The sequence below is a fragment of the Vicia villosa genome, linkage group LG5 (genome assembly GCF_029867415.1).
Source record: "Vicia villosa cultivar HV-30 ecotype Madison, WI linkage group LG5, Vvil1.0, whole genome shotgun sequence".
NCBI classification, from domain to species: Eukaryota; Viridiplantae; Streptophyta; class Magnoliopsida; order Fabales; family Fabaceae; genus Vicia; species Vicia villosa.
The window spans coordinates 95064858-95091029 of record NC_081184.1 but is presented as its reverse complement, the minus strand read 5'-3'; the positions used below and the strand labels follow the sequence as shown (position 1 = coordinate 95091029).

The window sequence follows — 26172 nt, the reverse complement described above, 5'->3', positions numbered from 1 at the left end:
GACAAAATTGATTACTGTGAGGGATCCTCCTGTGAAGCCCAACATTTCCTCTCCTCACTATAATCCCAACGCAAGGTGTGCATATCACTCTAATAGTCCTAGACATAATACAATGATTGTTGGCCATTGAAGAACAAGATCCAAGATTTGATTGATGTTGGGGAAATTGAGTTTGACCCTCCTGAGACCCCTAATGTGATCACTACCCCTATGCCCAATCATGACAAGACTGTTAATGATGTTGATGTCTAGAAGGATGGACTCTTAGATCATTAGTTTTACTTTCATTTGCAATTTCTATTTGGTTTGTTTAAACATTTTCCTTATGTCAGACTTTATCTGTTTTGATAATAATCATTAATGCATTGCATATGTTTGTCTTGAATTAATCTTTTCGTTATCGCTATATTTATACTGCGTCCTTACTTTGTTTTTTTCTTGTGATATTCAACTCCCATTAAAGTTGTAAGCCTTTAGAGGGAGGATGACAAAAATGATACCACAATCACATACAGTATGCTTTTGAATAGACTATGCTGACGATGTACAGGCATTGTTTCAGTTCCTAAACAGTTGAGATATAAGAATTTTAATCCCTAGTTAACCCTTTTGAGCCTAAGAAGTAGGAGTTTCTTTTCTCATGCAGATTAAAACCCTTAATCATAACTTGGGGCAGGGTAGTTCCTTAGTTAACTCACTTATGCCAAATCAATGATGGTTCTCTATAATCGTTAAGCCAGACAGTCACTATCTTTCAGAAAAGTAAAAAACAACACAAAGTCTGCTAAGTTAAAACCTATGAAGGAGATTTAGGAAAAACTAGGGCATCCCGCTAACTGTAATCCCAAATGAAAACAGTTTTGGCAAAATTCAGGGATAACAAAGTCAAGAAGAGGTCACTACAAACCCTCAACAAAATAAAAATGTTACAAAAATAATGACTGCTTATTCAAATAAACTTCAGGTTTTTGAACCATCACCAAATACTAGTGCTACACTTCCAAACTCTTTTGGGACTTAAATGCATAGTTAACTAAGAAGAGGGTTGAAGAACATCACGGAAATTGGGTTGGGTACAAATCATTTTTGAGCCATTATCCATTGTTTCTTAAACCGTGAACCAGGCCTCGTTACAGCCCTTAAAAGTCATAACTGAAGCATGGTTAGTTCGAGAGCATACTGTTACCAAAAGGTATCCTAACTCCTTTAAGGTTCACCATAAATCCTGAGTTGATATCACATTCTTACAAAATTTTGTTTTACTAAAAATGTTTTTAACCTCAAGGCACACATATGCATCGCATCTTATGAGTTTCATTATAAAACATATTTTTCTACATATGTTCAAATGTTTGGCACCAAGAGGAATCTGCATAGGAAACGACTAATGAGTAAAGGTCCTCCCGACAGACAAAATTGCTTCAGAAGTAATATTTCCTACACCTGAATCAGTTGGTCAAAAGCCAATATATACAAGGGGCATGAAATATTTTTGTCCAATCCATCTGGGGCAATCAGGTCAAGATTCGAAGAATCTCTCGGGAACATCGAGCAATCAGGGGCATTCACCCAAGTGTGGTTGAAGCTACTTCCTGATCAATCAGGGGCATTGTTCTTAAGTTTATGATACTGGGGGCAAGTTACCTACGGTAGCACATATCTCAAAAGGTCCTCACGAGGCGAATCTTTTCAAAGTCCCTACAGGCTGGGGAAAAGATATGCAATGGCATTCTCTCAGAAAACCAATGACTGTTTAATTCTACGGTCGATACTTGTTTGGGGTTCCCATCAATACAAGTCTAAGATTACTTCCCTTGTTTTGTTTGCATAAACGTCCAATGATTATTTCGAACGAACATACGCGTTTGAATATGGTTGATGTTTACCAAAAAATTTCATAAAATATATATACATAAAAACAGGGATGGCAGTTACTGACAAGATGGAATAATGTTCAAGTCCTCCATGCGTTCCCACGGAGTAATCCTCAAGAAGTCATCTTCAAATAATCTCTTCCCAACAAAGATACATCCCTCAGCAAAATCCCTGACGAGATTCTCTCCTCCGGCATAATCCATTTAAGATTACTTTCCTCAGAAGAGTTAACACCATATCTGAAACTTGGTCAGATAGTGCATCGGAGGATTATCCACCTTTCTTAAATGGGTCAGATAGTACATCGGAGGATTATCCATCTCTTTTATCCCCATTCAGGGTACATAATGATCAAATCTTCATCAAAATGCGACGAACGATCAACTCTCCTCGAAGTTACCTTCATCCCCAAGCAAAAATCAAAAATCCCCAGTTGGATGTTGTCATACCCCAAAATTTGCCCTCCTCTATGCATCTTCAATGGCTCAAGTTTCAAAGAATTATTCAAGTCACTCTCTCCTAATCGAGGGTCTCAAAACTAGGGTTTGTAGTTTATCAAAGGAATTTGAATTTCTAAGGTCTCAAATGGATCCCAAGGTGTCTCACATATGTCAAGGCACCTCCATGTCAAAAGTCAAGCTTCTATTCCAAGGATTGCTCATTCAATGGCTCAGATGACCAATAGTCGACTATGTTGACCTAAAAGTCAACTATAGTCAAAATACAGTCAACTTCAAGATTTTTGGTCAACATCAAGCATGTAAGGTTATATCCATCATTTGATCAAAGTTTGATCATGATCCATTAATAAAAACTCAGAGATGAACAAACACAAAGGTTCAAATTAGGGTTTTTTATAGGAGAAAGTCAACGCAACTTTGACTGGCCATAACTTCCACATGGAGTATCAAAAATTTCCCAACCAAACCTATTTTGAAGGAAAGTTGATTCTCTACAATTTTGCCTCTCACAAACCATGGCCAGAAATACTTCATTTAAGAGATATGGAGTAAAAGATTATAGGTCCTCAAAAAAGGTCAACAAAAACACCTTTTGGGTCAAAGCTCATAACTTGATAATGGAAGCTTCAATTGAGATGAAACCAAGAAGGTCATTTAGAGGACTTTTTGAGCTTTATAAAAAGTCCTAGAGTGCCTTCATATGATTAAAATTGAGGGAGATACGATGCGCACAAGTTGGCCAAATTTCAAGAAATAAAGGAAACCCTAAGTGAAGAATTTTGGATTCTTTGGTCAATGGGCCTAAGTTTTGTTTTCTAAACATGATCTTAATCTCACCAAGGGCCCATAAATCCATTCACCTACATTTGATGATTTTTTTAATTTTTTTTATTTTTATCTTAAGATTTTTATTCATTTAAATTTCAAAATTAAAATAAACAAGTCATGATTTAAAGGTAAGAATCACATGATTAATATCTCTTATATTTAATCAATTTAAATGGGTCTTCAAAGGAGGAAATATATGGAAAATAGTTTGGAAAATATATAGAACCAAAAATAGAAACTTTTGGTTCAAGAAAATCAAATGATATTTTCTCATTCAAATCTCTCATATTTTAACCTAAATAATTGATATATAGAGAGAGAATAGGGCAGCCACCAAGGGGGGACGAAATATGAGGGGAGAGCTAGGGTTTTGAAAACTAAAAATCAAAAGGAAGAGGTGAAACTAGGATTCTTCTTGGCAGTCTCCCTCAAGTCCAAGAAATCACTTCAAACTCTTCCCCAGGTGTTATACAAGAAGAAAGGACCACTCATGAGGGCCCATAACACGCAGGGCATTGGTATCATGTTCATCTAATTTTCATGCATTCTTGAGTTTTCGTTTACCATATTTCAATGCGTTTCAATCAATTCTAATGCCTTGTATGAGTTTCTGGTCGTGTTTAGAACAGGTGTGAATCATTGGTATGAAGCCATAACATATAGAACATTATTCACCATTATTAGGGCAAAGAATGTATTCGTCCTCGTTTTCCTAGTTACAGGTATTTTTAAGGAGAAAGAACATCACCATTGTGTTCAGAAGCATGTTTTCAGTCGAACCATGCCCTTGGGAGAAGCTAAGAGATCGTGTTTGGGGGTGCAGCTCGGGCGTTTCTTGCTGTGCGTATCCATGGGGAAATCGCAAGAATTTCCGCAGCAAAACCCAAAGAGAAATCCGCAGGAAATTGGAACCATGCCCAAGGAAGAAGATAATGAATAGTCTTTTGACCTTGGAGCCATGCGTGTCATCTTGTTATTGGCCGGTCAACTCAGCCAGATTCTCTCTCTGCTTATTACTGGTTCACGAAAGAGACAGAGGGGCCCACCTTGTCTGATTTTGAATTTTCCACATGACGTTTGATTTCATACTTTTATTTATTTGCTATTTCCAATATCACTAAATGATTTCAGCGCAGTTGGTAGTGGAGGAGGTTTAACAAACGTTGAGACCTGGGTTCGATCCCTGGTTTTGTCATATTTATTTTATTAATTCACTCTTTCATGATCCAGCTCTCCATGCTTGGCTATACGGTCAGATTCCCACCAGCGCAAATCCAACGTATACGGGACTGAAGGCATACGGTGCACTCTCAGAGACCAACCACACTGGATTGGTGCCAGGTTCCCATACAATTTTAATTTATTTTTAATTGTTTTATCTATTTTTTGAATAAGAAATATTTGTATATAATTTAGTTAATATATTTTATTTAGGGTAAATATAAACTAGGATTAGGCTTATAGTAAGGATTTTAGAATTATCGTCCCGATTATTTCCCGATTTATTCAATTTAATTATTTTTATCAAATTTTAAATTGTTAAATATAACCACGAAAGGACCAATGTGTTAGGGTTCGCTCAATCCCATTGGCCGGTTGCCAAAGTATTAGGATTAGCTCAATCCCACCGACTTAGATATTTAGCCAAATAATTTAATTCATTATTCGCTTCGATTAAATCAATTGATCGCGGTGGGTAATAATCAAATAATTATTTATTAAATTAATAATTTATTCTGCTAAATGGTTTTAACCAAAGCTATTGGTTACGATGATTAGCATTTTCCCTTTATCAAAATTCGTTATTATTTGTAATCGAATCTATCGATTATGAGGAGTAACGATAATTAAAATACACACATTTGCTATTCGTGATAATCGAATCTATCGATTATAGTGGTTAGCAATCCTCCCTTTAATCTGTTAGTCGTAGTAATCAAACCTATTGATTATTGCAACTAATGGTAACAAATTAAAACAGGGTTGTACGCCCAAACCTTAAAATACACTAAACCACGACACTACAAAATTCATCTCTTCAACACTGCGATGTTCACAACTACGATAAGGTAATTCAAAATACCTTCGAACTTCGCATTTCAAAACAATTTCAAAACAAATTCAAATACAATCAAATTCTAATTCTAAGGCGTACAATCCTGTGCCCGAACTACGTAGACGCTGATCCTCCATAAGGAGGTACGTAGGCACTTGGCAACAAGGCGAGTCCCCTTCCCCCTAAATTTCATTTTTTTTCCCGTTTCATTTCCCTCAATTATTTAACCCTCGAAAGCATAAACCTTACCTTAATACTCTTAGCCACAAAACTGTTAACCTTAGATTCAAAGCCATAGGAAAGGGTTGAGGGTGCCTAACACCTTCCCTCGACCTGAATATAGTATCTTACCCTGATCTCTTAACTGCGTAGGTTTCCTATTCGCCTTGGTAGAATAGGTGGCGACTCTAAACATTAATTTTTAGGGCAGGTTGCTACAGATGTCCTCGAACAGAAGACATGGATCCTTAATAAAATTATGTTGTCATCATCTCCAGCAACTAATAGGGATTTATTTTCCCGATCAATATGCTTCAGTTACACAGTTGTGTCCATACATCATTCATTCAAATACATAGTTATTATCATACAACATTCATAATGTATCACAACAAATGCATACGTAACATACAAGATTCTCATTTATTTTGAGAGCCTCGTTACACCATACATTACATACATCATGACATTGCGTAAAATTAACGTTGCTTTTTCAGGTTTTTTCTACAGTCAAATGAACATTATCTTCTAGATATAGTGCATAGATAATCAAGTCAATGATTTAATTCTGACACTCATTCTAGATGAAGGATTTAGTTCCAGGTATTCTCTAGAGATAGTTCAGAGATAATCAAGAAACGAGGCAGATATAATCAAAGATTCATTCTGACACTCCACAATACAACTACTGGCTACTGGGTATAGTTCGTTACAGACTCATCCTAGTGTTTGTCTTCAGATACAGTCTAATGTATGACTCATTTTGATACTCACATCATCAACAAAGTATTATTCATCAGATATAATCAAGACATAGATTCATTATGATAAACTCTCCTTCCAATATAGCCTAATGGATGGCTCATTCTAATATAGCCTAATCGACGAATCACTCTAATATAGCCTAATGGATGGCTCCTTCCGATAGAGCCTAATGGATGGTTCACTCTGTTATAGCCTAATGGATGGCTCACTCTAATATAGCCTAATGGATTACTCCTTTCGATATAGCCTAATGGATGGCTTATTCTGATATAGCCTAATGGATTACTCACTCTAATATAGCCTAATGGATGGCTCATTCAAATATAGCCTAATGGATGGCTCATGCTAATATAGCCCAATGGATGGCTCATGCTAATATAGCCTAATGGATGGCTTATGCTTAAATATCCTAATGGATGGCTCACTCTAAAACAACCTAATGAATGGCTGGCTCATTCTATAGCCCAATGGATGGCTCATCATTCTATAGCCTAATGGACGCCTCACTCTAAAACAGCCTAATAGATGGCTGGATTATTCTATAACCTAATGGATGGATCATTCTAATATAGCCTAATGGACGGCTAATTATAGTATCCTTCAACATATACATGGCCTAGTGCATGGCTCATCCTAACATTCTTCAATATATCTATCAGATACAATCAAGACTTAGACATCAGACATACATTCTAGAAGCATGACCCCCAGACATTACAAAAAGTATTCTCCTCCAAATATTCTGAAGCTCTTCTCAGATGCACATTCTGGAAAGCATCTCCTCTGGATGACATCTTTAAGCCCATCTACGACACACTCTGTTAACATCTAGAAGGTAGCTTTAAGCCCATCTCCGACAACAATCTATCAACACCTGGATGAAATCCTTAAGCCCATCTCCAATGACACTGCTTCCTGCACTGGTGAGTGCAAATTTTAGGGCACTTAAAGTGTTCAATCATCTTCTACCTTCATATCACGATAGGCAAATGAGCCAATCTACCTCTTTAGGTTTAAGAAGATTGAACGGGGGAAGCTATTGACCCTCAAATTTGCCCTCATATATTCAAGACAATTTGTTTCAAAATGATCTCCTCATCTCCTAGGATTCTTAACTGCTCAAGAAGACTCAAGGTTTCATCAGGCAAAGCCTTTCCTAAGCAATGGGACTCAAACTAGGGTTTTGATTTAGTCAAAGGAAAGTGAACTTTCAAGAGCTCAAGTGGACTTCATGGTGTCTCATATGATTCAAAATATCCTCATACCAAGTTTCAAGCCTTGGATCACAAGATTGCCCAGTCAACTGCTCAAATGATCAACAGTCGACTATGTTGACCTGAAAGTCAACTATGGTCAAAATACGATCAAACTTCAAGGTTTTTGGTCAAAATCAAGTATTTGAGGTTTAATTCATCATTTGATCAAGTTTTGATCAAGATTCATCCAGAAAAGCTCATAAATCAACAAAACTCATAGTTGCTAAATCAGGGTTTTGAATGAAAAGTCAACTGAACTTTAACCAACCATAACTTTCACATGCTTCATCAGAAATTGTCCAACCAAATCTCATTTTGAAGGAAATTAAATTCTCTACAATTTTGTCTCTCTAAGGACTTGGACAAAAATTCTTAATTTGAGAGATATAGGCCAAAACATTACAGGTCCTTTTGGAAATCAACAAAAAGCCATTTTTTGTCAAGGCCAATATCTTTAAAATAAATTCTTCAAATGCAAAAAATGTTCCAAAGGGGGTTGTAAAGTACATCTTGGGCTTTCCAAAAAGTACAAGATCTTTTCCATATGATAAGAATTGAGTGAGTTATGATTGGTGGAAGTTGGGAGAAATTTAGGAAAGGCATGAAACCACAATTGATAAACTTTTAACTTTTGAGTAATGGGCCCATATTTATGTGTTGTCCACATGATTTCAAGCTTATAGGAGGCCCATAAATCTATTTATCTTTATTTTATGAGTTTTATTTCTTTTATTTTGAATTTATTCATTTAAATTCAAATAAAATCATAATTAAATGATAAAAGTTTATGTGATTAATTTTCCAATTTTTCAATCAACCTAAAAATCATCTTGGAGGCCCATAAAACAATCCCATGGAATTTTGTGATTTTATTCCTTTATTTTTGAATTTATTCATTTAAATTCAAAATTAAATCAAATAAAATCATGATTTAATTGTCAAAAATTGTGTGATTGATTTTCAGATCCAAATTGATTCACAAGGCCAAGAAAAACGTGGAAAGCAAGATTGGAAAATAGATTGGACCAAAATAGCAAGATTCATGCAATTTTAAATCAAATCTTTTTCAATTTTTTCTCTCACCAATTACTTGATTACTTTCTAATCTTTTGCCCTAATTCTCTTAATTATAAATACATCAAGCCATTCATAATTCTAGGGCACGAAATTTGGAGAAGGAACAAGGGTTCTCAAAAGTGAAGAAATTCAAGAATAAGGCAAAAATCGTGTCACTACTCCTAGCAAGCTTCAGACTCTACTGTCCTGAGTGATTACACAGTAAGCCCGGTGTCGCACGCTCGCGAAAAATGAACAGAGTCGCCACCAATATATTTATCCCATAAGGGAAAGGAATATCAGAAAACCTAAAACGGATAAGAACAGGGTCTTGCGACCAGAGAATCTAGGAACGGGAGTCAGTTACGCAAGGGGAAGGTACTAGCACCCCTCGCGCCCATCGTACTCGATGGTATCCACCTATGTTTGTTTCTATCTAAAGGGTGTGTACTATGTCTATGTCTAAATGCGAATGGATGCAAAATGTAGGGAAAATAAAGAATTATACTCGCACGGGCCCTACCCCGCTGCCTACGTATCCTTTTCAGGAATCAGAGTTACCGTAGCTCGGCTCACGATTTTCTGTTTGTTTTTGTGTTTTTTAGTTGGGCGGAGTTAAAGTTCGCGCTCTTGCATAAGGGATCGACCTACAATGCGTACGAGCGGAAATAACATTGCCCTTAAGAAAAAGAGATGAGAGAGAGATTTTGAGTGTTTCGAGGAAATCCCTTAAGCAAGGGAAACTCGAGTTACTCTTTGGTTGGTGTTTTTTAGATTGGGAACTTACGCTCGAATGGTTCCCTTAAGCAAGGGAGATCCAAGCACTCGAATGATTCCCTTAAGCAAGGGAGATTCAAGCTTCCATTCCCTATTTAATGATTTTCACTTTTTTATTAATGTTTTTTAAGTGTTTTCTTTGTATTTTTTAAAGGGATTTTATTTTGATATTTATCAGATGTTTTAATTTTGTAAAAGAAAAGAATGAAAAAGTGGGGGACTAGCCTAATTTCTAAACCTAATTGTTATTTATGTACAAGGAGTGGTTCTAGTCTAAAGTTATGGTAACTAAATTCTAAAAGGAGCATTAAAATGATATTAACAAATTAGGCCTAAAATATGGCCAAAAGCTAGCAACAAAATCACACAAGAATTATACAAAATAGCATGGAAATGATACAAAAACATAAAGAAAACGATTCAAGTGTTAGTGCAAAATTAAACTAAAAAACTACTATTTTTATATTGATTTTTTATGAAAGAGCAATGAACTCTAAATCGAGTAAAGAGACTAATATTTTTTATTGCATATTTTCTATGTCAAAAGTAGTATAAAGCCTAAAAATGATAGTAGAAAAATCAGTATTTTATCACCTAAAAGAAAATAGAAAAAAAAGTCTAATTAAACCTAAATTCTAGTAATTAAAAGAATAGAAGCAGGGGGTGTCAATTGAAAATGGTGGTGTGATTAGCAATGACGAAGGGCCCAAACAGATAAGCCCAGAAGAGTTATTGTTTTCTTGTAAACTGGATTTTATTATGACCAAAAAAGACAGTATCGGGCTCAGAACAATGGGAGGTGCAGGGTGATTCGGTGGTAAGGCCCAGGGAGTTTTTGCTCTGATTATTGGTACAAGAAAAAGCACTTTCTGGGCCGAGGGGGTGCGCTACAATAGAAGGCCCAAGAGGTTTTTTTCGATCCATATCACATTCAGATTTTGTATTTACGGATTTTTATTCAGGAAGAAATGAATTAAACTTGATAAAAAAAATAATGAAAAGGGATTAGGGTTAGTGTTATGACGATTGGGCTTTTCACTCTCAGAATTCGTCTCCCTCACTTCAACAAAAAACGGCGACGGCGCCTTCACTCCCTCCGATCGATTCTCGCCGCCGCTAACCAAATCGGACGGAGCACACGCTCTTTCTCGCATCTCTCATCTCCGATTCAAAACCTCCCCTTTCCGATTTGAACTTCTATCTCACTCTCACTTCCGATCTGACTCATCTCTCCGTTCATCTCCGCCATTGAAGAATAAAGATGCAAAAACTCGGACATAACATGCTCATAATATCGCACAGATGATAATGATTGAAAATGCAAACGAGTTCAAGGCATACCTGGAAAGAAGATCGCAAGCGAAAGAGTAGAAGAGGTTCCAGATGCTCAGGTACGAATTGTCTTGATCCCATTCGCAATTTCTTTTCTCTCTTCTTCTACAATCTTCCTTCTCGGTTTGTTCCTTTGCGCGCGTTGAGATTAGAGTGAAGTGTTGAGAATCAGTGAGGCTTGAAGGATTGAGAGTTGCGGAGAGATGGAAGCATGAGATTGATGATCGAAGGTGTGATGGAGGTTTTGCTCGACTGAAGGAGTTTCAGAGGTTGAAACTCCAACAATGGTGATGATGAGCTTTGGTGAAGGTGAGGGAGAGAGAGAATCGAGAAGAGAATGAGGAGAATGGGAGTGGAATGAAGGTGAATTGATGGTGGATTGTGGGTGGTTCTGCAGAGAAAAAAGTGGTGAAAATGGCGTGGAGATGATGAAGATTATGGAGAAGGTGAAGTGAGTATGGAGAAAGTGGCGTAGGGTTTGAATTATGGAGGGAGATTGATTCATATAGAGTTCATGAGAGGATGTGAGCCATTGGATTAGGGGGAGTTTGTTATGAGATTAAGGGTGAGGATTGAGAGTTTAGTTACATTCTGTTTTGGGTGTTTTTCTGTTATGGAAGTTGGTTGTGAATCTGTTAGGTTAGTTATATGGTGAAATGAATTAGTTTTGACAGTTAGTGAAATAGAGAGATTGAGGGAGTTAGTTAAATTCTGTTGTTGGTGTTTCAAAGTTAGTTATAAGATTTATTGAATACTAGGTTGTTAGAGTTTGGGAAATTCTGTTATAGGCAGTTAGGAAAGGTTAGAAAAATCAGTTAGATGGTAATTAGACTTAGAATCTCTTAGGGAAATTAGAAACAATTAGTTAGGGGCTGGCTCTGAGTTTTACACTGAAAGTTAGGTGGTTAAGAATGTAACACCCGGAATTTAATTATTTATTTAATTAAATTGTATAAGGAAATTATTTGTTGGAATTAGTCAAAGTTAGAATTATTGACATTATTATAAGAGGCGTAATTCGAATTTATACGTTGTGTTGGGCGGATAAATTAATGATCGAGAAATTAGTCGGTTTAATCGGAGAATAATATTAGAGATAATATTACTATAATGGACTATTATTAATTTAAGTTGATTTAAGCAGTAGAGAATGATATTGAATATGTTGAGTTGGTGGTTCGGACGATTTATTTTATAGTCGGTAGTTAGTCAATTTGGTGGAGAGAAATAATAATAGAATTAATATTATGGATTATGAGAGTGTTTTATTTAAGTGGGATTAGACATTGCGTTGGTGATAGTAATCATGGGGTGTTAATTAGTAAGCCCAAATGAAGATTATAATTATAATAATAATTATAATAAAATAAAGGAAATAAGAAGAAAAGTTAGGTCTCAATAGATGTGGAGAAAGAAGAAAAGTTGGAGAAAGAGGAGAGGTGAAGAAGAGAGCCATGGCGGAAGAGAAAAGCTAGAGGAAGTCCAATTTTCGCAGCAAGTTTCTGCAGTGAGACACTTTAGTAAAACGGACGTTTCTCCCAATCCAACCGTTGGATCGTCGCGGTTCTTGGACACAACGTTCCAGACTCGTAGAGGTAACTTCTGACCGGAGCGATTTTCGTTTTGATGATTTTAAGTCCGTCTGACAAAGCGATTTCCGAACAGATTTTTGGTGCGTCTCTGCACGTTGTTAGAAAAGATTTTCGGAGAAAAGTTGGAAGCGGTGGCATAAGCTATGGCAACCGGGAGAGTAGAGAAATCTCATATCCAAGGTAAGGGTGAGGTTCTAGCTCTATAAACGGGATTATGATGAATGATATGTGGGGGTTATGATTGTATGGATTGTCTCTGTTTTGTGTGGTTGTTTGTATCTTTGAGATTGAATTTTGTTGATGTTGAAATTGATTGATGTCTGTGAATAAGGTTTTAAAAGTTCAATCAATTGTTGTGGGAAATTAACTTAGGGTTTATAATTATTATTATTGAGGAATTAAGTGCAGAAAAACGGATTAATGTTGGTTGAGTATAACTATTATAGTGCTATGTCTATGTGTTGGTCGAAATTGATTTGCAACTGAATCGAAGGAGGAAAATTGAGTTTTTGGGTTGAGTTATAGGGATTTAGTATGATGGGGTTTGAGATTTGGGATCAAAATCAATGTGTTAAAATTCATGTTTTATGATTCCAATTCACTACTATATGTTAGGTATGAATGAATATGTGTTTGTTTTATGAAAAATAATTGAATTGGTTGGATTTTAATGGAAAAATGCATAAAACCCGTAGCTGTTCCTGAGCAAAAATCTAGTTTTGGAGAAAACTTCAAAAATTCATATCTTTTGATCCGTAAGTCCGTTTGAGTCCCCGTTCGAAGCGCTAGAAAGCTAATAATGTGTATTTTCTTATAAAAATAGTTACATGTTCTGGAAATAAAATTTAATTGGTGTGTGATGAAGTTTTGTTGTTTCGGTGTATGATACCGGTGTTTGCGCTTTCCGGAAACTTAGAAAATTCATAACTTTTGACTCGGGTATCCATTTGACGTGCCGTTTGGACCGTTGAAAAGCTAAAATTATGTTCTATCTTATAAAAATATTTTCAAACACAGTAGATGAATTTTGTTGAATTGATATACATTTTCGTGTGTAATGTTGTGTAATTGTCGAACCGGGTGTACGCTATTAATCGTGTGCATGTTGTATGAACTTGTGTGATTGAATTGCATGTTGTATGAACTTGTATGATTGAATTGCATGTTGTTACTTATGTTGTGTTGTTGTTATTGCTATAAGTTGTTGCTTCATACAATTTGTTGATATAAGTTGTTGTCGATATGTTGACTAAGTTGTAGGCCTATGGCCAGTGTTGAAGCGACGTTGAGTACCTCTAATGTTGGTACAGTGTTGAATTTTTGTCGTTGTTGCATTGTTGTTGTTGTGACGTTGTGGTTGTTGTTGCATGCATACATTTGCATTGTTTAAGTTGGCCTTGATGGCACCACGTTGAAAAGTTGAAGGCTTATGCCTTGGCCTTAATGGCACCACGTTGAAGGCTTACGCCTTGTTGAAATGCCTCGATAACCTGGCATATGTTTAAGTTGGGAGTTTTACTCCAAATGGTACCACATGCATTTGCACAGTTGAGTCGCATTTGAAGTTGTTGTTGTTGTTTCGTTGTTGTTGTTATTACGTTGTTGTTGTTGATATAAGTTGTCGTTATTGTAAGTTGTTGTTGTTATAAGTGGTTGTTGTTATTAAGTTATGATGATTTAAATTGTGAAATAATTATTATAACTATTGTTATAGTTGTTGTTGCTAATTGTTGTTACTAATTGTTGTTATACTTGTAACTGAATATTGTTATCATAATTGTTGTTGGTAAATAATTATTATAACCGTTGTTACTATTTGTTATTATAACTGTTGTTTGAATAAGTATGAAGTGGTGATATTGTATGATCTAATCTTAATATATTATTTATCATACGCTTGCTTATATTGTTGGATATCTCACCCCTTCTGTAATGATGTTACCTATTATGGGTAATTGAGCAGGTACTCAAGAATAGCTATGGAAGTGAAGTAACTTTATGAAGTCTTTAGTTACTGTTAGTTCGAGTTGGTCTTGCTCTGATACGTAGCACTCGGGGGATGTTTATGTGTTGTTTCTAAGTTGCTGTTATTACTAATTGTTGAATAATTATAAATTGAACGATGTTTTAGTTGAATAAAGTTGCTAACTGATCTATAAGTTGGAAGTTGTAATTATGTGGTTTTAATATTAAAAAGGTTGTTATGTTCCTATGAATAAATATGTTGTGAGTTGTTCAGCCGAATGCTATGTATCATATTAAAAGAAATACAGGTTGCTTTGTTGTTTTATGTTGAAATGTGACATCCTGTTATATGTTTGAAAATTTTAGCACTCTGATTTTTAATATAAATGTCGGGTAGAAAATGGGGTGTTACATTAGTGGTATCAGAGCAGGTCGGTCTGTCCGGCCAGAGTCGTCTAATGTTGTTTATTCCTCTGTACGCGACAAGTGTGTGAAACACTGTCAGTACTTGTTGTTTTCTGGTTGTTGCAGGTATTAGTTTGAGGAAACTGGGGGAGAAGCGTTGCTTCTCAGATGTGTTTTAGTTGGAAGTTGCAGAGAGGATTGTTATCTTGGTGTTTCGGAAACTGAAGTTCACCGAAAGAATTGGCTCTCGAGTTATAAAAAGTTTGGGAGCGAGGAGTTATGTTAAGGACTGTTTGGAAAGTGATTAAGTTGAAGAGAATGAGTTTTTGAGTGAAATTTCTGTAAGCAAAACGTAGGAAAATTTCTGAATCATTGTGAAACTTCAAAAATTCATAACTGGAGTTCTGGACGTCCGATTTGAGTCCCGTTTGAAGCGTTGGAAAGCTAACGAGATGAATTTTCTTATAAAAATAGTGGCAGCATCTGTAACAAATTTATTGGTGGCAGGATTATGTTGGAAAGAAATGAAATTGTCCGTTTGAGTAGATATCGTGTCAATTGTTGACGAAGGGATAATGATTAAGTGTATGATTATTGTAGATCTTGGTATGGATTGTTAGTAAGTAATTATAAGAGTTGTTGCAGTTGTTAGAAGTACGAAGAGCATAACCTCAAGAATGAGGAGTGCTGATGATGATAGCACAAGGGAATTTTGTTCTGATAGTATCACAAGGCGTGTGGCAGTATGAAGTCGTAAGACGTCGGTGTTAGCGGATTCAGATGGTTTTGCAAATGTTGAACTATGATGCTTTTGGTGGTGTAAGTGCAATTTCTGAAGGAACATTTGGTAGTTGGTAATAATGGTTATACTCCATTACGATTGTCGGATATTTATTGACAAATTAAGGACTTGATCACTCTTAATCTCTTGTTGATATTAGACGGAATTGTATTGGATGTTATAGACTTATTTTACTATCTCGATGATGTAGAAAGCGTTTAATGTTGAGGAAAAAAATTGAGGCTCGGGTAAAGCTTGTAAATTATAAGTTGATAGAAACTCTAATGAGAACGGTGAATTAAGATGGATGATCAGAGTTGCGCAGCTGAAGCGTGATGTGCCAAAGTGTTGTGTTTCCTTGTAAATAGTGCTGATTGAAATAGGATTTTTTGTAAGTCATTGGTCAATGATGAGTTGAGTGGTTATCGGTCAAGTTATGTTGTCAGATTAGTATTATAATAATTTAGTCGTTGTTGCAGTAATGTTGTTGTTGGTTACCGTAGGTGGCGAGTGATATCCTGAGATATCACGAAGTTGATTAAATTGGTTACTTTGAGGTTATTATGGGAGTGACCTGACAAATGATGATGTGGAATGAAGTTGAGGTAGGAGTTGGTGGATAGAATTTTCGAGGACGAAAATATTCTAAGTGGGGGAGAGTTGTAACACCCGGAATTTAATTATTTATTTAATTAAATTGTATAAGGAAATTATTTGTTGGAATTAGTCAAAGTTAGAATTATTGACATTATTATAAGAGGCGTAATTCGAATTTATACGTTGTGTTGGGCGGATAAATTAATGATCGAGAAATTAGTCGGTTTAATCGGAGAATAATATTAGAGATAATATTACTATAATGGACTATTATTAATTTAAGTTGATTTAAGCAGTAGAGAATGATATTGAATATGTTGAGTTGGTGGTTCGGACGATTTATTTTATAGTCGGTAGTTAGTCAATTTGGTGGAGAGAAATAATAATAGAATTAATATTATGGATTATGAGAGTGTTTTATTTAAGTGGGATTAGACATTGCGTTGGTGATAGTAATCATGGGGTGTTAATTAGTAAGCCCAAATGAAGATTATAATTATAATAATAATTATAATAAAATAAAGGAAATAAGAAGAAAAGTTAGGTCTCAATAGATGTGGAGAAAGAAGAAAAGTTGGAGAAAGAGGAGAGGTGAAGAAGAGAGCCATGGCGGAAGAGAAAAGCTAGAGGAAGTCCAATTTTCGCAGCAAGTTTCTGCAGTGAGACACTTTAGTAAAACGGACGTTTCTCCCAATCCAACCGTTGGATCGTCGCGGTTCTTGGACACAACGTTCCAGACTCGTAGAGGTAACTTCTGACCGGAGCGATTTTCGTTTTGATGATTTTAAGTCCGTCTGACAAAGCGATTTCCGAACAGATTTTTGGTGCGTCTCTGCACGTTGTTAGAAAAGATTTTCGGAGAAAAGTTGGAAGCGGTGGCATAAGCTATGGCAACCGGGAGAGTAGAGAAATCTCATATCCAAGGTAAGGGTGAGGTTCTAGCTCTATAAACGGGATTATGATGAATGATATGTGGGGGTTATGATTGTATGGATTGTCTCTGTTTTGTGTGGTTGTTTGTATCTTTGAGATTGAATTTTGTTGATGTTGAAATTGATTGATGTCTGTGAATAAGGTTTTAAAAGTTCAATCAATTGTTGTGGGAAATTAACTTAGGGTTTATAATTATTATTATTGAGGAATTAAGTGCAGAAAAACGGATTAATGTTGGTTGAGTATAACTATTATAGTGCTATGTCTATGTGTTGGTCGAAATTGATTTGCAACTGAATCGAAGGAGGAAAATTGAGTTTTTGGGTTGAGTTATAGGGATTTAGTATGATGGGGTTTGAGATTTGGGATCAAAATCAATGTGTTAAAATTCATGTTTTATGATTCCAATTCACTACTATATGTTAGGTATGAATGAATATGTGTTTGTTTTATGAAAAATAATTGAATTGGTTGGATTTTAATGGAAAAATGCATAAAACCCGTAGCTGTTCCTGAGCAAAAATCTAGTTTTGGAGAAAACTTCAAAAATTCATATCTTTTGATCCGTAAGTCCGTTTGAGTCCCCGTTCGAAGCGCTAGAAAGCTAATAATGTGTATTTTCTTATAAAAATAGTTACATGTTCTGGAAATAAAATTTAATTGGTGTGTGATGAAGTTTTGTTGTTTCGGTGTATGATACCGGTGTTTGCGCTTTCCGGAAACTTAGAAAATTCATAACTTTTGACTCGGGTATCCATTTGACGTGCCGTTTGGACCGTTGAAAAGCTAAAATTATGTTCTATCTTATAAAAATATTTTCAAACACAGTAGATGAATTTTGTTGAATTGATATACATTTTCGTGTGTAATGTTGTGTAATTGTCGAACCGGGTGTACGCTATTAATCGTGTGCATGTTGTATGAACTTGTGTGATTGAATTGCATGTTGTATGAACTTGTATGATTGAATTGCATGTTGTTACTTATGTTGTGTTGTTGTTATTGCTATAAGTTGTTGCTTCATACAATTTGTTGATATAAGTTGTTGTCGATATGTTGACTAAGTTGTAGGCCTATGGCCAGTGTTGAAGCGACGTTGAGTACCTCTAATGTTGGTACAGTGTTGAATTTTTGTCGTTGTTGCATTGTTGTTGTTGTGACGTTGTGGTTGTTGTTGCATGCATACATTTGCATTGTTTAAGTTGGCCTTGATGGCACCACGTTGAAAAGTTGAAGGCTTATGCCTTGGCCTTAATGGCACCACGTTGAAGGCTTACGCCTTGTTGAAATGCCTCGATAACCTGGCATATGTTTAAGTTGGGAGTTTTACTCCAAATGGTACCACATGCATTTGCACAGTTGAGTCGCATTTGAAGTTGTTGTTGTTGTTTCGTTGTTGTTGTTATTACGTTGTTGTTGTTGATATAAGTTGTCGTTATTGTAAGTTGTTGTTGTTATAAGTGGTTGTTGTTATTAAGTTATGATGATTTAAATTGTGAAATAATTATTATAACTATTGTTATAGTTGTTGTTGCTAATTGTTGTTACTAATTGTTGTTATACTTGTAACTGAATATTGTTATCATAATTGTTGTTGGTAAATAATTATTATAACCGTTGTTACTATTTGTTATTATAACTGTTGTTTGAATAAGTATGAAGTGGTGATATTGTATGATCTAATCTTAATATATTATTTATCATACGCTTGCTTATATTGTTGGATATCTCACCCCTTCTGTAATGATGTTACCTATTATGGGTAATTGAGCAGGTACTCAAGAATAGCTATGGAAGTGAAGTAACTTTATGAAGTCTTTAGTTACTGTTAGTTCGAGTTGGTCTTGCTCTGATACGTAGCACTCGGGGGATGTTTATGTGTTGTTTCTAAGTTGCTGTTATTACTAATTGTTGAATAATTATAAATTGAACGATGTTTTAGTTGAATAAAGTTGCTAACTGATCTATAAGTTGGAAGTTGTAATTATGTGGTTTTAATATTAAAAAGGTTGTTATGTTCCTATGAATAAATATGTTGTGAGTTGTTCAGCCGAATGCTATGTATCATATTAAAAGAAATACAGGTTGCTTTGTTGTTTTATGTTGAAATGTGACATCCTGTTATATGTTTGAAAATTTTAGCACTCTGATTTTTAATATAAATGTCGGGTAGAAAATGGGGTGTTACAAAGAAAGGTATAAAAGTGGTTAAAATTCTGTTTTTTTTTGTCATAGGAATGTTAGCAATTCTGTTACAAATCGTTTGCTAAGCTGGGAGTTAGTATGTGTGGGATTTTGAATGTTAATTCAAACTGAATGTGTGTGGGTGTTAATTGTTTTGAATTGTCTATGCTGTGAACGAATGTGAATGAAGGTTGAAACAATTACAAATTAGTGTCAAAAATGGTCATGGGTTATGTTATCTTTCAATCTCCTGAACTGGTGCGGTTTCTTTTTATGATGGCTCGGTTTAGGAACTGTATTAGGTGCTGAACATTTTATTTTACTCATGACTGTATGCTGGCTGAACTGATTATTTTTGTTTGTATTTTGATGGTGGTGTAGGGTCTGAATGTGATTTTATGCTGCAGGATTTTATAGTTTGAAGGTCAAACAATGGTGCTCTCACTGATTGCATCTCCTTCACCGTGTCAATAGAATGTATAACAGGTGATAGCTTCATATCTTTGTGCAATGGTCATATTAGGATATTAGGTTTAATTTCTGGTTTTCTGTTAAGCTAAAGTTAGGATTGGGTATGTTTGGATGAAGGTCTGAATGTGAATTTTGGTGGATACATAATGTTATGTTTTTGGATTGAAGTTAGGTATATGAATCTGAATTAATAGGATGGTGGCTAGTGAATTGAAGGTTAGCAAAAGAAGGTTAATTGAGAGTTTTGAATAGTGTTAAGGTGCAGTTGATTTTCGGTTGCTTATTGTTTTGGCTTTTCTTGATGCAGGTGGGTACTGTTTGTGATATAGATTGTATGTACAGGTTTGTTTCCTCTGCCAGTGCTTGGTTAAATGCTAGGATCGGTTCCCGAAATTGCTAGAAACCAGAGGTGTTAGCTTGACATTCTGTTGGCGAGTTAGCAGCTATTATGGTTAGGAACTAGTTGTTCTGTTTTTCTGCTGAAAGTTAGTTATCAGTTGAGAATTGATGTCGTTTGAAAGGGTTAAGAATGGTTAGGTTAGTAGGAAGTGGTTTGTATATGAATGACTCTGTGATGTATATTTATGGATGTATGAACATGTAGATCTATTCAAAACTGATGTGATGATGACCCTTCTGCAGGTTGAAGACATGGTGACAGCAACAACTTCCATTGGTATGAAGTTTATGCCATCTTTTTTGGCAGTGCATAGAGCAATATGAATGTGAAGTGGAAGAAGATGAGATTAGAATAAATGAAGGGAAATAGATCCCTTAGGAAGTCAACAGCTGCTATTTTGTACATTTCCTTATAAATCTTCCATTTCCATGTAATGACCTTGTATTGAGATGGATCCTGTATTGATTTTGAAATAGAATATGGCATGCTTTGACTTTGAATTCTAAAGTACATTTCACTCCAAAATATTCAAATGAATCTTCATATATTTCTTTCAACTTGCAACTTGAATAAACATCATAAGACAAAAGCCTAATACAACCCATTATGGACTTTGGTCAAAAGCTGAAATTTCGCCACATGTCTTCAAAAATTGAAAGTGACCCGATATTGTCTTCAAATGAATGAATCCACCAATGAATGGCTTGTATTCCAGGTAACCAGATGGGCCAAACCTTGAATTAGATAATAAACCAGATGAAGCTCGAACATTGTGATGATCCACATAATAATCATAGGTACAACCTTGAAAATCCACTAGTTGACACAAGCACAGTGAAATGAACCTCAATCCATGACCGGTTGAAAGCCTCAATAGAAACAAGCATGTACGGGGTATGAACTGCAAACCATGTGAAAAATCAGCTCCATCTATGACCATGATCCCCTACCATGTTTATTGATTAATGATACATGTTATGTTAAATGAATTAATGGAAATGTGCAAATGAAATGCAAAGCTAAAGCCAGTTAGAAATTAAAGGGTAGGACAAATTTGGGGTATGACAGCTGCCCCTATTTAATCGTCTTAGACCTGAAGGTGAGATTGGCGTTAGCCTTTCGAACATTCGAGGCAGAAGAAGATTAAATATCAAGACCTTAAATTTGTTCTGAAATGATGGTGTGATTGTTGTCCTTATTTTTGTTTTGGAATCTGCTGGGGAAAGAGAAAATCTTTTATTTTTTGGTGGAGAAATATACAGTGAATAATTGCAGCTGAATGGTGATAACTTGTAACGTAGCCAAAGTGCCAATACAAGGTTCTCGATGGAAATGATTAATGTGAAAGTGATGGGAAGAGAAATAGGTTTGACAGAAAGGTAGGGTAACATAGACGAATGTTTGAAGAGAGATACAGACGAGTATCGAAAGAAAATACAAACGAGTACCAGAGGAATGACACAGACGAGTATCGAAAGGAAATACATACGAGTACCAAAGGAATGACACATGCGAGCATCAAAAGAAGATAGAGACGAGTACCAAAGGAATGACACATACGAGCATCAAAAGAAGATACAGACGAGTACCAAAGGAATGACACATACGAGCATCGGAAGAAGATACAGACGAGTACCAAAAGAATGACACATACGAGCATCGGAAGAAGATACAGACGAGTACCAAAAGAATGACACATACGAGCATCGGAAGAAGATACAGACGAGTACCAAAAGAATGACACATACGAGCATCGGAAGAAGATACAGACGAGTGCCAAAAGAATGACACATACGAGCATCGGAAGAAGATACAGACGAGTACCAAAAGAATGACACATACGAGCATCAGAAGAAGATACAGACGAGTACCAAAAGAATGACACATACGAGCATCGGAAGAAGATACAAACGAGTACCAAAAGAATGACACATACGAGCATCGGAAGAAGATACAGACGAGTACCAAAAGAATGACACATACGAGCATTGAAAGAAGATACAGACGAGTACCAAAGGAATGACACATACTAGTGTTTGACTCAATACAGACGAGTATCGAAGGAATGACACAGACGAGTGTTCGAGAAGCTTGGTAGATGGACTTACTGGGGATTGGTATTTAGTCTTGAAATGATTTGCCAGGACGGAAGGCAAAGGATACACAACACGGGGTTGGATCTAAAAGTTTTCCCGTACGAGGGAAAGGGACCACGGAGACTAGTGACGACTAGACTCGACCCAAAAGAGTAGTACATACTGAAGAATCACGGGATATCGATGCTTGCGAAGCATAAGAACTACATTAATCCCTCAGGCCAAAAGGCGGGGTATAATCCTGTAAGAGTGGCAATCGTTCGAATTGCCACACACCAAGTATGGTTATCCAAACGATTGAAAAATGAGATGGGTTGAATGCTCACCCTCATTCGCACTCTAATTTGCACGCAACATACGGGAAATAACCATGACAAGACTAGAGACGACTAGACTCGACAAGAAGATGATAGTAACCACTGGGGATTACGGGAATATCGATGCTTATGAAGCATAAGAACTACATTAATCCCTCGGGCCAAAAGGCGGGGTGTAACTCTTCGGAGCGGCAATCGTTCGAATTGCCACACACCAAGTATGGTTATTCAAACGATTGAAAAATGAGATGGGTTGAATGCCCACCCTCATTCACGTTCTAATCTGCACGCAGCACATGGGAAATAACCTCGGAGACAACGATTCAGATGAAGAAAGACATTGTGTCCGATCCATACTGGAGAGAAAAAACGAGACTTCTTCTGGGGATTGAGGACACCAAGTATCGGCACCGCGGTTGGAGGAGATTTGTAATGTAGTAGCAGATATCAATCGGAGTTTGTAAGGACAAAATTTTTTTATGTGGGGGAGTATCGTTTTCTTGATTGAGTGCTGGTTTGTATTATCTGGCTTATGCCCTGTATGCATGTTTGAATTTTTCTATGGCGTAATGATCCGCTTTGACGGATATGCTACGCTTTTGAGGATGCAATGTTATATGCAGTGAACACTATATGCAGGATGCCAAATAAAGGCATTAGTGAGGTAAACACCAGGGAGAATACCCTTAGCATTAAGGACCATGTAGAGGTGCCAAAAGATATTGGACTTTGACTTGTAAGAGCACACTCTTGTTGTTGCCTTCCAGAACGTTGAATGACTTTAGACTTCTCACCATGTGCCACTGCTTGGAAGATTTTCAACTTGAGGAGATTCCCTCAATTCACCATGTTGGGGATTATCCGAATAAGGGCACCAGGTTGGAGAAATGGAACAACTCTCAGGAGAAATAAACTCATGTGCTTGGGGAGAGACCAAATTTCTAGGAGAAATAAACTCCTATGGTCATGGAGCGACAAAAAACTCAGAATTGTGCCCCAAGCTTCGTGACTTATGGAGGAATTTGCCCCAAAGGATCCTTGGAGAGATTTACCAAATCTCGACATAACTGCCCCAGATTGGTTGAACTTAAGAGAGATTCCGCGACGTGATTGCCCCAAATATGCTGAATTTGAGAGGTCAAACCTCGATTCAATTGCCCCTGATTAGGTACATCTTACTAGAATCCTCAAGGCTTTCTTTGTTTTGGAGTCAAACAAACATGGGAACAACTTTACCACGCTCAATAGAGTCTTCAAACTCTTCCCCTCAGGGTAATCAAAGACAGCATTAACTGTTCATGCCCCACGAAGTTTTCAGGCAACTTGCCCCTTGGTAATCAGTCTTATGAAATGATTGGATTTTCACTCCACGGAGTTCTTAAGTCTTGCTACTGTGACATGATCAAGCTCTTTACCGATTCTCATCCTTGACAATTTCCTTGATGTTAAGCAAATATTTTGCATGCAAAAGAAGGCTAATTCTAATAATGATAATTCTAATGCAAAGCCTATGTTAGTCTTGAAGTTTTAAAACTTTTTATGAAATGAGGTTGCGACCTCTTGTGACTGAATCACTAGCTGACACAACCTCGATTTTTGCATATGGAAAACAAAGCAAACGTACGTTACCAACATGGATATGAGTTTCACTTCATTGGGAATCAGTTAAACGCTATCTCATAGGAGTGCGCTGTCAAAATAACCCTACTTCAATTAGGACTTTTAAGGGCTGTAACTTGGTCGGGTTCACGGTTTTCAGGAAACAAAGGATTCTTAGGCTCAAAATTATTTGGTACCCACCCCCTTCGTGATGTTCTCCATTCCTACGTTCAATTAACTCGACATGAGTGTTCAGTCCTCACAAGGATTTTGGAATGGTTGAGGAATCAATGAAGCTTCTGGACATGGCGGTCGCTCACCTTTGGTTCTTCTGATTCATTATCACACGACTTGTTCTCGCTTGGCAATTCCATCATCTTTTTTTCTAATGCTTCTTTTGCCATTTTTTTTTCTTATTATTTTTTGCCATATTTTTTTTTCGAACAAGCCGTGTGACCTCGCATTGTCTTTGATTCATTGGAGGTGATTGCAATTGCCTTACTTCTTTGATTTAGTGAAAGATTACCATTGTGGTGTCGTCATCTTTTGACCTCTTGATGGAATAAGGATAATCATTGCAGTTTTGACATTCCTCAACCTTTTGAAGGATAACCATTGTTGTATCCTTAGATGCATACCCTTTTGGTGAGTTTTGAACACTCGATCAAGTTAAATGAACACTACCCTGCCCCAAGGTCAAAATAATGGTTTTAATGATTTAGAAAAGAACTCCTACTTCAAGGCTCAAAGGGCTTGACGAGGGTCTATCTCCCTTATATCTCCGGTGTTTGGGGATTTGAAATAATGTCTGTACATCCTCAGTAGGGTTTTATTCAAAAACACACGACTAGAGATTTTGCATTTTTATTTTTCATCATTCTCCCTCAGCTCTTTGCCTAAGCAAGCGATTAGTAAAGTTGGTATCGTAATGCCAAAAACATTTTATGAGTGAAAACGAATGGATTACTTCAAGACAAACATGAACAATGTATTTTTATTTTCATTCAACGATTAACAAGCTTTTACATGCTATCAATGCTCAAACACACAAAGGAAAAATTACAAATGAAAATGTGATAAAGAACTAAATGAATGTCATTGTTGAGGAGACTTGACTCCGTCTGAACTTAATGCTCTTGAATACTTCTTGCAGTTTTGAGACCTCATAGGGACTTCAATTTATGCATGAACCTCTTGGAGTAAACGACACACAATCCTCAGTTGAATGGATTTGTGCTCCAGCATGGTAGTCACTTAGCATTATCATGTGTTCCTTCCAAACACTTCAGATTACTTCAAAAGAAAACTCCAACAAAGTCACCCAAGAGTTGTAAATTTTTTTTGCTTTACTTTAGGGATTCGAGCAATGCGAGTGATGCAATGCTCAAGATAAGAGTACGTCTTGCTTATCCCTCAATCGGGAGCCCCAAGCATAGATGTTAGAGAAGTATTCGCTATCAAACATGGAGGAACTTTGCATGGTCATCAAACTTAGAAAAGCTATCTGTTGTAAGGAAAGACCAAAACACCAACTGAAACACCAACCTCCACGGATACAACTGAGCACAAGAACCTTGAGAATGAGAGATGCTTCTACAGAACATCTTGATTACTCCTTGGAAAAAGACTCTGACAAAGTTGCTCGAGAATTTGTGGTGCTTTCATTATTATCATACCAACAAGTTCAATTATGGGAGTAACTTTTGACAAAACAAGGAATATTGCAAATGAGACTATAGGAACGAAATGATGCTTGCCATTGTTGAGGAGGCTTGACTCCATCTGGGCTTATTGTTCTTTGGTGATACTTTATGGAATACGGACATTCACTTGTGCATGAACTCTTCGTTTTATGTGCAGGCCATTTGGAGTGAATGATATCGCTTTGGAGTCAATGAGGTCCTGGACTTTGTGCTTTAGAATATTACAATCCTCAGTTGCATGTCCAGATGCTCCAGAATGGTACTCACACTTGGTGTTTAAGTCATATCCCTGAGGAATTGGTGTTGGAGGGGGCTTAGATTCCCTTAGTTGGACCAAAGAATCCTTGAGTAAGTGAGAGAGCAGTTGACTATAGGTCATAGGAATCAGGTCAATTCTTCTTGGTGGTCTCTTTGGCCTTTGTGGACCCTGTTGCTGGTGATGATTCAAATATCCAATCTGTTCAGGTGTCTTCCTTTTTTGATTCGGCTGTGAAACAATCAAAG

The 26172-nt window shown here is 36.5% G+C and overlaps 1 long non-coding RNA gene across 2 annotated transcripts; it reads left to right on the top strand.

Moving 5' to 3' along the window:
- The first annotated feature begins 11614 nt into the window (after positions 1 to 11614).
- Positions 11615 to 19452, top strand: LOC131601861 (uncharacterized). Of its 2 annotated transcripts, none has more exons than XR_009283873.1 (4): positions 11615 to 12220; positions 12291 to 12397; positions 14181 to 16712; positions 16783 to 19452. It is a non-coding gene; the product is annotated as an uncharacterized LOC131601861 (long non-coding RNA). The 2 variants fall into 2 exon arrangements; XR_009283874.1 differs by having other exon boundaries at positions 12291 to 16712; positions 16783 to 16889; positions 18673 to 19452.
- The last annotated feature ends 6720 nt before the right edge of the window (positions 19453 to 26172 follow it).